The sequence below is a fragment of the Macaca thibetana genome, chromosome 3 (genome assembly GCF_024542745.1).
Source record: "Macaca thibetana thibetana isolate TM-01 chromosome 3, ASM2454274v1, whole genome shotgun sequence".
Lineage (NCBI taxonomy): Eukaryota > Metazoa > Chordata > Mammalia > Primates > Cercopithecidae > Macaca > Macaca thibetana.
In genome coordinates, this window is record NC_065580.1 from 9,273,981 (window position 1) to 9,288,973 (window position 14,993).

Below are 14,993 nucleotides of genomic sequence, written 5' to 3' on the forward strand. Positions count from 1 at the left end.
CGGGGGCCGGCCGGCCGGCTGGCCGGGGCAGGCGCGGACTACACTTCCCAGAAGGCGCCGCGGCGCCGGCTCGGAAGCGGGGGGCGGAGACAGGGCGGGGCGGGGCGTACCTGGCTCCGGCCTCGTCCCCGTCCCCACCCCTTGTCCCCGCCCCCAAGTGCGGGCAGAGGTTGCGCGCCGAGACCCGCCGGGCTGGCTGTGGGCGTGGAAGCCCGCGGGTACGCGCCGCGCATCACTCATTCATTTTCCGCAGCCACCACTGAGCGCGTCCCATGTGCCATGGGCTGATGGTGGGGATGACAAGGGAGCCGTCTTTCCCAGAGGCCGCGGTCGGGGAAACCCGACCCGGAATGGAAGGGGTCGAGGGTCCTGCCGGGCGTGGGTGGGCCAGAGCAGCTGCCAGGCCCCCGCGCGTCCGCACGTCTTTCGCCCGCGCTCCCGCTTGCCACAGCCATGACCTACCTTCGTGTCGCATTTTGCGTGCCTGTTTGCTGGTCTGGTAACCCCAGTTATTCCTGGCACGTGGTAGACCTCAAATAAACGTGTGATGCGGGAAGGCAGCGCGGCCCACCCTCCTCTGCCTCCCCCTGCGCTTCCCGAGTTCGAAGGCCAGGTCCGGGCGGACGAGGCGAGAGCGGGGCTCTCCGGGGGTGCGGGCGAGGCGCAGCAAGCCTCGTTTTCCTGTTTGGAGAAGGACCCGGTCATTTTTATAGAAGGCTCCAGGAAGGGGGCCTGCGGGGCTAAGCCTGCTGTGCCAGACAGAAGCCTGGAGGGGAAAGGAAGCGTGTGGTCCCACGCAGAGGAGACTCTGCTCTGAGTTTGGAAGTCCCGTCCAGACCCTACGGCCCAGAGAGCGCTCTGCCTGGCAATATCGGAGGGAAGGAAAGGGAATTCCTCGCCCAGCCGCCCGGGGCTGGCCTTTGCAGCTGCGCCGACTGTGATCACCTCCCAGAACTCGGGTACTATGCCGACTACCCCTCGACCAGGCCTTTGAGGAAAGGCGCGCGCCCACCCGGGCAGAGCCCCCTCGGTCATGCCCGAGACACCTTAGACACAGGACCGGTGTGTGCGCAGCCTGCTGAACAAGGATTTGAAGATATCACAAGGCCCCACTTCGCAGAAAGGGGAAACTTGAAAGTCCAACTTCTCATCTCAAGAGCCCTACAGGCCACATGTCTCAGGGTAAGTCCCCGCCTGGGCTTTAGGCCGGGTCCCACCTCCGTGCCGAGGTGAGGTGGGCTCCTTACAGTAATGTAGTACTGTTCCCAGCTCCTCTCCACCGCCCACCCTCCGGCCTGGGATCCCTAAACTTTAAAACCCCCTAAACCAGGGGTCCCCAACCTTTTGGGCCAGGGCCCGGTTTTGTGGAAGGGAATTTTTGCATGGACAGGGAGGGGGGTTGCTTGGGGATGAAACTGTTCCCCCTCAGGTCACCAGGCATTCGATTCTCCTAAGGAGCCCGCAACCTGGATCCCGCATTCACAACAGGGTTCCGGCTCCTATGAGAATCCAGCACCTGCTGATCTGACAGGAGGCAGACCTCAGGGGTAATGCGAGCAAGGAGGAGTGGCTGTAACTACACATAAAGCTTCCCCTGACTTGCCCGCAGCTCACCTCCTGCTGCACTGCCCAGCTCCTAACAGGCCAGGACTGGTACTGGGCCATAGCCCAGGGGTTGGGGATCCCTGCCTTAAACGTAAACTCTTTTAGAAAGAAATCTCTATCCAAGTAAGATGCACCTTTGTTTTAACATGTGCAGATTCTTGGCACCTCTTTGACTCAAACTTCCACTTCCTGGCTAGGCTTCCTGCCCCATTTGTGGGCCATCAGTCACTAAAAGCAGTTCACCAACATGAAATTTGCTGGATGGCCAATTATTTAAATTATGGAGACACTTCCTAGCACCCCATCCCCCAAATTTTAGTTGCACCTTTGACCCTGCAGACCTGTGTTTACCTCAGCCTGTGTGTGTGCGTTAAAAAATAGTTGTGAAGACCTGTCCTGAACCAGGTTTATTGGGTGGCTCTGGACACAGACAAAGGCAGGAGTGGAGATGAAACACATCTTTAAAAAATCCTTGACTGGGGCCAGGCACGGTGGCTCACACCTGTAATCCTAGCACTTTGGGAGGCCAAGGCTGGGGAATTGCTTGGGCCTGGGAGTTCTAAACCAGCCTGGGCAACATGGCAAAACCCCATCTCTACAAAAAAATGCAAAAATTAGCCAGGTGCAGAGGTGCACCCCTGTAGTCCCAGCTACTTGGAAGGCTGGGGTGGGAGAATTGCTTGAGCCTAGGAGGTGGAGGGGGATTGCAGTGAGCCAAGATTACACCACTGCACTCCAGTCTGGGTGACAGAGCAAGACCCTGTCTCAAAGACAAACAAACGAACAAACAAAAATTCAATAATTCAGATTGGTTGTTTAGCAAATTGATATTCGGTGGTTTAGCTTTTACCATATTTGGCTTTTGGCTATCTGGTCATTCTGTGAATTGACTTTTGGTGAACTAGTCAGCACTTTTCCCAAATGAATCTAAAGGCAAATTGTGCTGGCCAGACCTCCATGTAAAAATGGCTACAACTTTAAAATATTTTCTGATTTTCATTATTATTTCTTTTTCTATCCATGAGGTTATTTAAAAGTACTTTTTAATTTCCAAATGAGAATCTTTTTTATGAGTTATCATTTTGTTTTTGAGTTTTGCCTTATGGTCAGAGAATGTAGTATGTGATGTTGATTTTTTAGAATTTTCTGAGACTGCTTTGTGGCCAAGTGTGCAACAGATGTTTGAAAATGTTCCATGTTTGCCTGAAAGAGTACATATATTCTAATGTTGGTGTAGAATCTAGTTAGAGCTATAAAATCAAGCTTATCAGTCATGTTTATGCCTTCTATAGCTTATCATCTTTTTGCCTTTGGAACTATCAGTTACTAAAGAGGTGTTAAAGTCTCATATCAAGTTTGTGCATTTGTCAATTTCTCCCTGAATTTGTGAGAATTTTTGCTTCATGTATTTGGAAGCTATGTGCTTACAAATTTAGAATTGTAGTATTTTCCTGGAGAATTGTTCATTTTATTATTAGAAAGTAACACTCTCCCTAATAATAGTCTTTGTCTATAATCCATTTTGTTTGATATTGCTGCAGCTACACTAACTTTATTTTGGCGAGTGTTTCTTTGATATATCTTTTCCTGTCCTTTTACTTTCAAACTTTGTGTATATTTACTTTCAGATGTGTGTCACATAACAGCATGTAGCTAGATTTTGTTGTTGCTGCTGAATCCAATATGACAGTCTCTATCATAATCATTAATCTACTGATTTGAAAGTTATGCTTTCCTTTTCTATTCGTTTAGGGGTTAGTCTGTAACTTTACACACATATTTGGTTTAATAGAATCTAATATTAATGACTATTTCTGATCTTCTCCCAAATGATAGAAAGCTTTTTGAATATGAGTTTAATCACACTATTCCCCTTCTGTCTTGTGTGTAATTATTGTTCTTTTTAGTTACATCTTGTTTTTAAGACTCTCTCCTGACATTTAAAGTAATTGTTTTTGTTTTATACAATCTATGCTGTTTGGACTTACCAGTGTGCTCACCACTATCTTTGTTCACTCTTTTTTCTTGCTTCTTTCTTCTTCCTTCTGGGTTCAATGTTCTTCCTGAAGCACAACTTTTAAAATTTCTTTCAGCAAGGATATTTTAGAAGTAGATACTTTCAGTTATATAAAATGTCTTACATTTTTCTCACTCCTGAATGATAGTTTAGCTAGGGAGAGAACTGTTTCACACTTTAAATATTTTGTTCCATTGTCTCCTGACTTTCATTGTTGCTGTTGAAAAGTCTGCTGTCAGTCTAATTATTCCTTTACATATGATTTAACTTCTCTGGCTTCATTTAAGATAATCTCTTTGGCCGGGCTTGGTGGCTCACATGTGTAATCCTAGCATTTTGGGAGGCTGAAGCGGGAGGATCAGCTGAGGTCAGGAGTTTGAGACCAGCCTGACCAACTGGAGAAACCCTGACTCTAGTAAAAATACAAACAAATTAGCCAGGCATGGTGGTGCATGCCTGTAACCCCAGCTACTCGGGAGGCTGAGGCAGGAGAATCGCTTGAACCCAGGAGGCAGAAGTTGCAGTGAGCAGAGATCACATCATTGCACTCTAGCCTGGGCAACAAGAGCGAAACTCCGTCTAAAAAAACAACATCTCTTTATCTGTGGTATCATGAAGTTTCGCTGCAATGTGACTAGGTATGGATCTTTTATTTATCTTTCTTGGAACTCATGAGTCCTAAATCTGAGGTGTCACATCTTTGTACAAGTCTGGAAAATTCTCAGCTATTATATCTTTTAATATTGCCTCTTCCCAGGCTGAGCATGGTGGCTCACGCCTGTAATCCCAGCACTTTGGGAGACCACGGTGGGCAGATCACCTAAGGTCAGGAGTTCAAGACCAGTCTGGCTAATATGGTGAAACCCTGTTTCTACTGAAAATGCAAAAAATTGACCAGGCATAGCGGCACATGCCTCCAATCCCAGCTGTTCAGGAGGCTGAGGCAGGAGAGTTGCTTGAACCCAGGAGGCAGAGATTGCAGTGAGCTGAGATTGCACCACTGCACTCCAGCCTGGGTGACAAAGCGAGACTCTGTCTCAAAAAATAAATAAATAAATAAAAGTGAAATGAATATTGTCTCTTTTCCATTACACTTTCTTCTTGTGGAATTTGTATTTGACATTTGTTGGACCCCTTTATTCTGCACCATCTCTTTTAGTTACTCTTTCATATTTTTCATTTTTTTAGGCCTTTGTGCTTCATTCCTAGTAATTTTTAAAAGATTTACATTCTTTCATTCCTAAATCTCTCTTTAGCTTTGCCTAATGTGTGTTTAATGTTAATTAAATGATCAGTTTTAGTGACTGCACTTTTCATGTTAGATGTATCTGCTTTATCTTTAAAAAAATCATAGGTGTCCATGCTTTCAATTCCTCATGTCTTTAAGATTTTTAACTACCCTTACTTTATAGGATCTGTCTGGTAACTCTATGGCCTGACTTTATGACTTTATTTTGTTTGGTGGTTCTCACTCATAATAGGCTGGTTCCTTGTATATTTATTACTTTGAATTGTAAGGCCATCTTAAGCCAGGCTTTATCAGTAGGAATCCTGTGCAGTCTGGCTTGAGGGTATGTCCTTGTTTGATACTCTAGAATCATTGTTAGCCTGAGTACTTTTTTTTTTTTTTTTTTTTTTTTTTTTTTGAGACGAAGTTTCACTCTTGTTGCCCAGGCTGGAGCACAATGGCACAATCTCGGCTCACTGCAACCTTTGCCTCCAGGGTTCAAATGATCCTCCCACCTCAGCCTCCTGAGTAGCTGGGATTACAGGTGCCCACCACCACACCTGGCTAATTTTTCTATATTTAGTAGAGATGGGGTTTCACCATGTTGACCAGGCTGGTCTTGAACTTCTGACCTCAGATGATCCACCCACTTCGGCCTCCCAAAGTGCTGGGATTACAGGTGTGAGCCACCAGGGGATACTCTAGAATCATTGTTAGCCTGAGTACTTTTTATGTTAACTTTCAGGTTGAGGAATTTCTGAACCATGTAGGTAGCATAAATTCAAAGCCCTAACAAGTGTGAAGGTAGATGTATGGTTATGGATTCTCAGGGGCGATGCCCTCTGCCTCCCCAGAAAGAGAAAAATGTCCTGTGTTCTTATGCTAGTGGATGCTTTTTTTTTTTTTTTTTTTTTTTTCCCCAATGCTTTTACTAATATTATGGCTCTCTAAGAGTTTGACTTGGTACAAGAGAAGGTGGACTCAGGTCTTAGGCCAAATCTCCTGTACCCAGATGGCTGTGTAAACTGAAGCACCTTGGTTAGCTCACCACAACCACCACAGGCATTCCCAGGATCAGCTCATATTTACCTATCTGGGTTTTAGTTCATCCGCCACTGCCACCCCAGAGATAGCCTTCACTGTTATGAGAGCTCAGCTCTATGTAAGAATATATATTTACTGTATCTTGTCTTGCATTTCTGGGTGTTTTGAGGTAGGAGGCGTTTTAGATTATGTAGTTGAGAATCTTAATGGTAACAGAACATTTCATTTAAAAATAGTGCCCCTTCTTTTTTTGTTCATCTATCCTTTTCATTGCCTGGATCATTTCTTCATTGGACTATTTTACTCACCACAGACAGTTCTTACTCATCTCTGTCTTTCCTGTGTGGCATTGAGTAGGAATCAGATGACGAAAGAATGAATGATTCCATGGATGAATGGGTGAGTGAGAACCACTGCTCTCATGTCAGTAGGTATTGTGAAGATAGAGCACGGCCAGAGAGCCCAGGCCTCTGTCGGGAAGGTGGACTGGGGCAGTGTTATGTTTGAGCTAGCTTGCAGCAGACAGCCATTTGTTAGCTCACCTTCCCAACTCCATGTTCATCATCTCATATTTGTAGCTTGAAATTTGCCGTGGTGGGATTATTTTTCACTCTGTGAAATTGGAAAACACTACAAATCACCCCCCTCAGAGCTGGTCGTTAAACATTTACCTGCACTTCACTGATTTGGGGTCATGAAAACGTGTAGAAAAAGTGAAACAAAACCAGGCAAGGTAGAACAAAGCCTTTGGTAAGTGAAAAAGTCCGAGTTCAAGGAATTGATCACTCTGAGACTGTGATGCTCAGTGACAGGGTTTTAAGTTGCTCCTGGCTTTTTCCCAGATTTAGGGAGGCTCAGTATCCTGAGATTTAAGATTGGAGAAGGGTGCTGAATCTTCAACACCAGCTCCGGAGAGTAAAATAAGAAGACAGCAGGGGGCACCTGGATTTGAACCAGGGACCTCTTGATCTGCAGTCAAATGCTCTACCCCTGAGCTATACCCCCTGGCAGAAGTGTGAGCCTAAGCAAGACCTTTTATATCTGTGCAGTCATGCCCAACATTCCTATAAAATTTTACCACAGATGCTCATTCCAGCTGGGCCTCCTCAAAGCTGCCAAACCTCCCTAACTACAATTTTATCTCCCTGATGCAAAACAAGTGACAGTTCCCCTTCCTGTAGCAGCTTCCTTGTACTTTCAGGAAGAGGACTGACACTGGCATTTAGAACTGGAAGGGCTTTCAGATTCACTCGTCTGTGCCCTTCACAGTGCACATTTGACAATAGAATTTCAACATTAATGTTCTTCCCAGGCACACACACTCCTTATTGACTCTTTCTGACTTTGAGTTCAGGACCCTGTTACTAAAAGAGACTCTTTTATGTTCTCTTGTCCCTGTCTTCTATTGGCTTAAAAATGGTAAAGACTTCATAGACAGAGTCATATGAATAGATTTATACACACCCAAGACCATGGAGGGGCTAGAATATGTTCTTAGAAGATCAGAAATGTACTACATGGGAAGCACTTTCTATAAGGAAAAGCTAATGGGGAACTCCAGGATTTGAACTGGTGCATGAACTGCACCCCTGGAGCCAGTCCTCACACTCCATGACCCAGCCCCAGGGATCAGCCAGAGCAGGTGGTGGGCACCAGGGTTTAAACCATGGACCATGGCAAGCTGCTTGTCCTATGACTTCTTATTTTGGAGAGGCATAGGATACAGAGAACTGAGGCTTAGGGAATGGAACTGGCAGGAGAGGGGGGCATTCCAGAGGACGGGTGTGTACAGGAGGAACTGGGCTGGAGGAGAGCAGACCTGGCCAGGCACTAGGAGTGCGGATGCTACCTCTGCAGGTGGCATACAGGGGCAGTACCACTGAGGGCAGGCGAGGCTCACTCCCAGGTGTCTGGCTTGGGGATTTGGAGAGTTAGCAGTGCCAATCACTGACGCAGCACTTAGGAGGAATAGGAGGAGGGGGAAGGGGCAAGGGAGGAAGGAGAGGAGGAGAGGGAGGAAGGGAAGAGAGAAGTAGAGGAGAGGGAGAGAATAGGGAAGAGGAAGAAGAGGGGAGAAAGAGAAGCAGGGAGGGGAAGGAGAGGGGAGGGAAGGAATAAGAGGAAAGGGAGAAGACAGAGGAGGGAGGAGGAGGAGGAATTTGAGTGTGGACTTCCTGCGTGTGAGTTTTCTGCAAGAACCATGGAATGAGAAGAAGAGAGTTTTGTTTTACATGGGCAGAGGAAAGAGTGGCCAGCCAGGCAGGAGGAGGAGGGGGAAGGAGCAGTGTCCTGAAAGCAAAGGGGGGAGAAGAGAGTTCTAAAAAGAAGGAGGAAGGGGACAATAATAATTTAAAAAACATAATAGGCCAGGCACAGTGGCTCATGCCTGTAATCCCAGCACTTTGGGAGGCCAAGGTGGGTAGGTCACCTGAGATCAAGAGTTCAAGACCAGCCTGGCCAACATGGTGAAACCCTGTCACTACTAAAGATACAAAAATTAGCTGGGCATGGTGGCGCATGCCTGTAATCCCAGCTACTCAGCAGGCTGAGGCAGGAGAATCACTTAAACCCAGGAGGCGGAGGTTGCAGTGAGCCGAGACCATGCCACTGCACTTCAGCCTGGGTGACAGATTGAGACTGTGTCTCAAAAAAAAAAAAAAAAAGAGACTACTAATAACACCTCTTACACAATGCATATTCTGTGCCAGGCATTGGTCTAAGTGTTTATATATATTTATTGGCAACTGAGTAGTATCATTGGAAGGCAGTTTTGGTAGAAGATAGCAGGCGGGCAGGGAAGACAGCTGGCCTGGAGTTGAGGAATGAATGGAATTGACAGAGTTGTGAAGACAGAGCTGGGTGAGCAGACTTTTCTTCCAGGGGCTGGATAGTAAGTGTTTCGGCTCGGTGGCCCAGATGGTCTCTGTCGCAACTGCTCAGCTCTGCTGTTGTTTGAGAACAGCTATAGACAATAAGTAAATGAATGAGTGTGGCTGTGTTTCAGTAAAACTTTATTTACAAAAACAGAAAGCAGGCAGGATTTGGCTGTGGGCTATCTTTTCCTGACCTCTGAAATAGAGCACACCTTGATGAAGAAATGTCTGGGCTGGGTGCAGTGGCTCAAGCCTGTCATCCCATCACTTTGGAGGGCCAAGGCAGGATTGCTTGAGGCCAGGAGTTTGAGACCGGGCTAGGCAATGTAGCAAGACCCCACCTCTACAAAAATAAAGATGAAAAATTTAGCCAGGCATGGTGGTATGCACCTGTAGTCCTGGCTACTTGGGAGGCTGAGGCAGGAGGATCGCTTGAGCCTAGGAGTTCGAGGCTATAGTGAGCCGTGATTGCACTACTGCACTCCAGCCTGGGTAACAGAGCGAGACCCTGTCTCTAAACAAAATTAAAAGTTAAAATAAATAAATAAAAAGAGTGCCTGGGAAAGGAAAGAGAAAAAGGGACACAGGTTAAAGAAAGGGTATGTGTCTATTTGAGAAAAAGAGGGGAAACATCACAAAGAGTTAAATCCCAGTAGAGGGCTGAGCAGGGCAAAGTCCCAGAGCCCTTGCTAGGGGTGCAGTGGTCAGGACCAGAAGATTACTTGGGGCTCTGTCTTCATCCAAACTCATGCAGGCCAGCAGGAGATGAGGTGGTGATGTCGCCTCACTGTGCCAGCCCCAGCCTCTTAGCATCACGGTAGACAAAGTCAAGTTTATTCACCCCTGCATTGAGGGAGAGTGTGCACCAAGGAACCCCGGGGGGCTTCATCAAACAAACAAACAGGCTTTGGGGCAAGGCTGGAGGCTTGGGGAAATTTCAGTGAAGCGGACTCTAAGCAAAGCAAGGCTGTGGCTGTGGAGATGGGCCTTGGGTGTGGGCTGCACCGTGGGCCTGGGCTTCTGTTTCCCAGATACTACACCTTGAAATAGACATGAGATGCTGTGTCCAGAAGCCTCTTATCTGAAGTTTTGTACATGGGTCAGAAGTTGAGGCTGCTTCTCTGCCTCAAAGCAACTTGTGTCCTCCAGGCAAAAGAGTACTATTTCAGCTCTAGAGGTTGGAAAAGGAAAGGAAACACATCCTGGAGCCTTTGGAGGGTGTATGTCCCCACTGACACCTTGATTTCAGACCACTGAAATTGATTTTGGATTCCAGGTCTCCAGAACTGTATGAGAATAAATTTGAGTTGTTTTAATCTAAACAATTTTTAAGTGCGCTGTTTCATTTTTCCTGATAATATTTCAAAGTTTCTGACAGTCTATGGTTTTAGAGAACAAGATTTCTCAGCAATTAAGAAAATAGTAATCTCTCAAAGGAGACTGTCGTGACGTTTTAGAGCTGCGGTGTGTCCAGGAAAGACGGTCTTTTCTGTGACTTTATAGCTGTCTTTAGTCCCACCCAGTGTTATTTGAGCATGTTTTTATTCTCTCTCTTAGCTCAGTTTTACTTTCTCAGCCACCTTTTGTGAATAAAAATAGCAAGTAAACAAGATGGATGTGACTTTGAACCAGGGACCTCTGGCTCTGCAGCCGAATGCTGCCCGAAGATATAACCCCTTGCATATTAACATACTTAATTGGCACCTTTTAGCTCTTGGCGCCACATCCAAGACTCTGCTGCTGCTTCCGCATGTCCCAGCAGAGGGCAGGCCTTCCATGTAGGGATGTTCAAGTCCTACCCCCAGTACCTGTGAGTGTGACCTAGTTAGAATGAGGGTCTTCGCAGATGTAATCAAGTTGAGTCACACAGGATTAGGTGGGCCCTAATATGACTAATATCCTTATAAGAAGAGATGTTAAGAGCTGGGTGTGGTGGCTCATGCCTGTAATCCCAGTAGGAGGCCGAGGCAGGCGGATCACCTGAGGTCAGGAATTCAAGACCAGCCTGACCAACATGGTGAAACGCTGTCTTTAGTAAAAATACAAAAATTAACCAGACGTGGTGGTGCGTGCTTATAATCCCAGCTACCGGGGGACTGAGGCAGGAGAATCGCTTGAACCTGTGACGCAGAGGTTGCAGTGAGCCGAGACCATGCCACTGCACCACTCCAGCCTGGGCGACAGATCAAGACTCTGTCTCAAAAACAAAAACAAACCAACGACAAAAAGAAAACAAAGTCAAAGTCATCCATGTTTTTCTAGAACTGACCTGGAAAGGGATCCTCCACTGCGGGGACACAGGTGTGCAGTCAGTGTCAGGGGAAGTATTATTATGGGGCAGGGGACTCTCTAGCAACGCGACCAACCCCCAGCCCTCTACCCTACTCCAGCCCCCTCCTCCTCATCTCTCACTCTCACAGGAAGCAGTGCTTGACCTTGCCTTCTATGTCAGAAAAAGTAAGGAGCCACTTGGCCTGACCTCCTTCATTTCTTTAACTAACATTTCAGTGTATGTCATGCTCCAGACATTGTGCTAGATGCTGGGATACAGCAATGACCAGATTAAACTGGTTTTGGCCTCTGCTCCCTCAACGCTTCACGCCATCAAAAGACTCCCTGTCTTTCCCCATCCACACTCCATCTTCCCTCCCCTCTACTGTCCTTTCTTTCCTAAAGGTCGCCCCTCTCTCATGCTGTTGCTTCTATGCACACCAGCTCCTGACTTTAGCTCCTGGTTCAGCAAACCTCCTCCTAGCTCTCTCTCCTCTATCTTCAATGCCTCTTTCTCCATAGAAATGTGCTAAGGTAGATTCATCTCACGCAAGGAATGAACTGTGCTGCAAGTAACAAAATTAACCTGAGGGTAGCGGAACCCAAAAGGGAGAATTTATTGTCATGACCAGTAATATCTCACAGAAAGTTCGGGCAGAAATGCAGCCTCCATTTCTCTGACTGTAGAGAAGAGACATGGTTGGCAGGGGCCAAGAGTGGATGCTACTGTATTCCAGGAATAGCAAAAGTGATTATAAATCAATTTTCCCCAGGAAGATGATAAATCAGGTATGAAGTTAATGATAGAGATCAAGTTGAGACAGAAAGACAGAGCAAACTGGTGATTGTTGCATTTCAGATGAACAGTGCAGCTGATCTCTTATGATCTGTGGGTACAGTAACAAATACTTTGCTTAATTCTGGATGAAATTATTGATGAGCAGAGTCTGAACCAGATGCAAGGAAAGTGCTTCTGAACTCCTTGTTCTGCTCATCACTGACAACCTCTGCTCTGGAGAAGATACTTTCCAGGTGATTCATGCTTATCCGATGAGGTACATTGATGTTAGAAAAAGTGTGTGGGTATCAGTTTCACTAGGCCCAGCTGGGTGCAGCCACCAAGGGCAGTGCCACACAGGAGAGCCTGCTCCTAAATGTTAATCCACCTACTGTTTCATTTGCAGAGAAAATATGTTTCTTGATCACTGTGGAAGGAAATAGTGAAAACTGGCACTGACAAAATGGCAGCCTAGGCTGTCATTGTTGGACCTAGGCATCCCTGCCATCTCTAAACATATATTGTTTTCACCTCCTGGCCAAAGCAACAGGGAAAGAGTACAGGATTCTGCTTTTTGATGTGTGCTGGCCACTAATGATGGCAGCAGTGGCCCGTCTGGAGCAGCTGCTGCAAAGACACCAACTGCAGCGGGATAGGCGCAGCCCAGGTGTGCACTCTGCAGAGCCAGTGTGTGGGGGGGAGGTGGGGGGGCAGGAACAGGTGGGAGCCCTGCCTCCTACTGAGTTGACGGGGTGGGAGCCCCACCTTCCCAGGTACAGGGGCAGCCACCCAGCCAGGGCTCTGGACCTAGGCATCCCTGCGGTCTTAGGGGCCCAGGAAACCCATGTTCCCTCAGGCTTGAAAGTGCCTACCTCCATTCCCAGGCCTCTCCCCATTCCCAGTGCCTGCTGCTCCAGTGCAGAGCAAAGTTGTGGCTGAGCCTGGGCACTGTCATGACCCAGCTGGGTGTGTGTGCATGTACTTGGGGTGGTGCTGACATGCCAGCTCCTTGCTGCCTCAGCCCCCTCCAGACTTTGGACACTGAGAAGCACAGCACGGAGACTGGGGGTGGCTCAGTGTGGGCCTGTCAGGTGCCCTTGGCATGAACAGCCTGGGTGCCATGGATGGCATGTCTATGGCAGGAGGCAGACAGGTTTTTGGGTAGAAAGGGGCAGGTCCTCGCCCACCATCAAGTCAGGGATGGCCTGAAGCCTGGGGGCCAGGCTGTCAGTTCTGAGTGCAGCCCTCGGCAGAGAGTGAGAACTTATGGTGCTTTCCTGGGCCACCCATGGTCACCCATGGACCAGTCAGCACATACTTCTTCCCTTCTGAACCCATGAAAACGCTGGACTCAGCCAGACTTGGACAGATGGCCAGACTACCCACTACAGGAAGGAGCTACGCACTTCGGGTCTTCATTGAGCTGTTCTCTCGCTCAAGGAAACTCTTTTCTACCTTGCTCACCCTCCAGTTGTCCATGTACCTCAATCTTCCTGGACGTGGGACAAGAACTGGGGACCCACCAAATGGCAAGACTGAAAGAGCTGTGACGCAAACAGGGCTGAAACAGACACAAACAGGGCTGAAACAGACACAAGCAGGGCTGAAACATGCCTTCCGGCTCGCCAGTTCGCAGGCAACAGGAGAGAAGAGCGGTGGCCCTTAAGGGAGCTCAGACCTAGGGGCTCCCAGAACCAGGGCTGTAACACCCTTTTTGGGGCTCTGTGGCTTATGGCATCTCCAAGCTTTTGGGTGCCATGGCGTTTCCCCTGTCCAGACAACAGTGCCCCAAGTAGAAGCTGCTTGCCATACGTCTGGTCCAGCTGCAACCTTGCGTGGAACCAGAGCTGGTGCCTGTGCTGGTGCCTGGAGCTGCCCACTGCCACAGCAGCTGGCGTGCCTGGCTGTGCACAGTGGCCAGACTCCACACTCACTTGCTCACCTACCCCTGGCCACTCCGCGCCTGGATCGCCTTTGGAGGCATGGGATCCAGGGCAGTAGTATGGGCTGAGCGCAGCCTGCTGGGCCGAGTGGCCCGAGCCACGGGCCACAGAGGTTTCTGGTTGGGGAACTGGCACGGAAAAAAATCCTGTGTCACTAAGAGTGCTTTCACGAGTGTTTGAAATGAGAGAGGAGATGAAAATGTTTCTTCAAAATGCTGATAAGGACCATTTCTGTGACATGGAGAGGCATGGCTCAAGAGGAATATCTCAGGCATACATGTATTTTGAATACCCAGAATTTATCACACCAGGGCTTCGGTACCATACTTTGTTGTTGTTTGATTAAGAAGACTGTCTGTGGTGCATACAGTTGGATAGTTGAGTATCTAGCTTATTCTCTATGCTTGATGATTTTCTTCATCCGTGGTATAGAAAGAAATCAATGGTGTATTATTTGGCATATTTTGAAACTACATTTGAATGCTACAATTCAGTCTAAAGAAATACCTCCCAGAGTTAAAGAGTGGACTAGAAATTCCTTCACTAGTGTCTCCCATGTCGGAATATTCACCTCTCTAGACTTAAGGACTTGTCAATGTATTATCCGAGTGAATGCTGAGAGCAGTCTTTAGTAAGAAATTTAATTTCTGGGTTCCTTTAATAGGAATATTCATAACTATCTGCCAGACTCCCCAAACATTTGCTGCCATTCCTTCTGACCTTTAAGTTATGATTCTTGGCTGGGCGTGGTGGGTCACACCTGTAATCCCAGCACTTTGGGAGGCCGAGACAAGTGGATCACTTGAGGTCAGGAGTTTGAGACCAGCCTGGGCAACATGGCAAAACCCCATCTCTACTAAAAATACAAAAATTCATCAGTCATGGTGGTGCACCCCTGTAGTCCCAGCTATTTAGGAGGCTGAGGCATGAGAATTACTTGAACCCTGGGAGGTGGAGGTTGCAGTGAGCCGAGATCGTGCCACTGCACTCCAGCTTGGGCAACAGAGTGAGACCCTGTCTCCAAAATAAATAAAAAATAAAAGTTTAAAAAGTTATGATTCTTTTTTTTTTTTTTTTTTTTTTTTTTGAGACGGAGTCTCGCTCTGTCCCCCAGGCTGGAGTGCAGTAGCCTGCCACCTTGCCCGGCTAGTTTTTTGTATTTTTTAGTAGAGATGGGGTTTCACCGTGTTAGCCAGGATGGTCTCGATCTCCTGACCTCGTGATCCGCCCATCT

General features: G+C 47.6%; 1 long non-coding RNA gene and 1 other non-coding gene across 2 annotated transcripts in view; one reads left to right on the forward strand and one right to left on the reverse strand.

Annotated features, from left to right (window-relative positions):
• The first annotated feature begins 195 nt into the window (after positions 1 to 195).
• LOC126951655 (uncharacterized) overlaps positions 196 to 14,993 on the forward strand; it is a 50,805-nt gene continuing 36,007 nt past the window's right edge. Inside the window, exon 1 of the long non-coding RNA XR_007724580.1 lies at positions 196 to 1,182. This is a non-coding gene — a long non-coding RNA (uncharacterized LOC126951655). The remainder of the gene's footprint in view (positions 1,183 to 14,993) is intronic.
• On the reverse strand, positions 6,828 to 6,899 carry TRNAC-GCA (transfer RNA cysteine (anticodon GCA)). Its single transcript has one exon. It is a non-coding gene; the product is annotated as a tRNA-Cys (tRNA).